This window comes from Rana temporaria, chromosome 1, assembly GCF_905171775.1.
Source record: "Rana temporaria chromosome 1, aRanTem1.1, whole genome shotgun sequence".
NCBI classification, from domain to species: Eukaryota; Metazoa; Chordata; class Amphibia; order Anura; family Ranidae; genus Rana; species Rana temporaria.
Genome location: NC_053489.1, coordinates 191,506,980 through 191,509,569, shown reverse-complemented (window position 1 = coordinate 191,509,569; position 2,590 = coordinate 191,506,980).

Here is a 2,590-nt window from a genome sequence, read left to right as displayed (position 1 = left end):
ACCCACTAAGCGTCCCACAATGCCCTGATTGGCTGAAGCAATTCACCTGACCACTGGTCAGGTACAAGGCTTTGGCCAATCAGGGCACAGTGAATAGCTGGTTGTTAAAGCTGAGTTCCACTTATTTTTGTGTTTATTAAAAGTCACTAACTACAAAAAGTGTAGCTGCTGGCTTTTAATAAACACACATTCATCTGTCCCACAATCCAGCGATGCGGATGCCCGAACCCTCACTCCTCCCCCTCGCCTCTCCTCGGCACCAGCATCACAAGACAGCTTGCGGCTTCACAGCCGAGTGCACTATGTGCCTCCTTAATGGCTAGGCAATCTTCTGGGACCTGTGTAGTGTCACAGGAGATTGCAGGGAGGGAGGGGGAGAGGAGGAGTTGCCTAGGTGGCGAGAGCGGAAGTGGGAGCTGGTTACCTGTCAAAACTAGGTACCCGCTCCTCCCCCCAAAAAAATTACATGCCAAATGTGGCATGTCAGGGGGTTAGGAGTCCTTAAAGCGTAACTTTTAATTTGGGTTGGAACTCTAACTCTTTAACCACTTACCCCCCGGACCATATTGCTGCCCAAAGACCAGAGTACTTTTTGCGATTCGGGACCGCGTCGCTTTAACAGACAATTGCGCGGTCGTGCGACGTGGCTCCCAAACAAAATTGGCGTCCTTTTTTTCCCACAAATAGAGCTTACTTTTGGTGGTATTTGATCACCTCTGCGGTTTTTAGTTTTTGCGCTATAAACAAAAATAGAGAGCCAATTTTGAAAAAAATTAATATTTTTTACATTTTGCTATAATAAATATCCCCCAAAAATATATAAAAAAACATATTTTTTCCTCAGTTTAGGCCGAAACGTTTTCTTCTACATATTTTTCGTAAAAAAAAATCGCAATAAGCGTTTATTGATTGGTTTGCGCAAAAGTTATAGCGTTTACAAAATAGGAGGTATTTTTATGTCATTTTTATTATATTTTTTTTACTAGTAATGGCGGCGATCAGCGATTTTTTTTCGGTATTGCGACATTATGGCGGACACTTCGGACACTTTTGACACATTTTTGGGACCATTGGCATTTTTATAGCGATCAGTGCTATAAAAATGCATTGGATTACTATAAAAATGCCACTGGCAGTGAAGGGGTTAACACTAGGGGGCGGGGAAGGGGTTAAGTATGCCTGGGTGTGTTCTTACTGTGGGGGGGGGGGGGGTGGCCTCACTAGGGGAAACACTGATCCTCGGTTCATACATTGTATGAACCGAAGATCAGCATTTCCCCTGCTGACAGGACCGAGAGCTGTGTGTTTACACACACAGCTCCCGGTCCCCGCTCTGTAACGAGCGATCGCGTGTGCCCGGCGGCGATCGCGCCCGCCGGGCACACGCACGGGAGTCGGGGGCGAGCGGGGGCGCGCGCGCGCCCCTAGTGACGGCTGGGAGAGAGGAAGTCATATTACATGCTCTCGCCCAGCAGAGCCATCTTGTGGACGTATAACGACGGTGCGCGGTCGGCAAGTGTTTAATGAGAGGCCAGGAAGCCAGCCACTGGGCCTTTAATAATGGATGAGTCATCAGCAAATGTGAAAAAAATGGCGTTGGGGTCCCCCCAATCAATACCAGGCCCTTTGGGTCTAGTAAAGATTTTAAAGGGAACCCCCATGCCAAAATAAAATAAAATGGCATGGGGTCCCCTAAAACCCATACCAGACCCTTATCCAAGCATGCAGTCTGGCAGTCCAGGAAAGGGGGGTGAGCAAACAACCCCCTCCTAAACTAGGCCACTAGGCCACATGTCCTTAACATGGGGGGGGGTGCTTTGTGGCAGAGGGGCACTATTTGTGGGAAAAAAGAACATCAATTTTATTTGGGTACAGCGTTGCATCAGTTAAATTAATGCAGTGGCGTATCACAAAAAATAGCCTGATCATGCACAGGGATAAATCTTCCAGAGGTCAAGTGGTTAAACAATCAGGGTCATAATTTTCCATGGATGTTTACCCACTGTTTATTCACAAGCACAAAAAGAAAGAGTGGATGACATTACTGTGAACACAGACTTTGTTTACTTTTTGCAAGGACTCTGTCTATTTCAGTGGCTGCAGGTGGAAAATTAAGATGATCGGTTCCTGTATATGCCACCTCCACCACCCCTCCAGTCCAAGTGTAAAGCAGAATAAGACAGTGAGGCTGCACAGGCCCCCTGGAACACGGGGTGGCGTTGCCAACATGACCCCTGACTCTACCCCACTGGTGGGAGGTGGTAGTAAAAACATGTCTCAACTAGGGGTTTTACTGCCCCCTAAACGGCAAATGTAAATGAGCCCTTACTGTCCTGATCCCCCTATAAGGCTACTTTCACACTGATGCACTATGGTTTACCTGTACCACAGGTAAATCACAGTGCACCTATGGCTTTCCTGTGGGTTAGCTACACTTTGCCATAGGCTTCTATTATATCTTACAGGTGTGGTGCACTTTCTGAAAGGGAACACAAGTTCCCAGTGGCGTCTCCAGCTTTCATATTTAGGGGGGGCACATGGGGGGACAGGGACAAAAGTAGGGGGGCCAACTATAAAATGCAATTATATA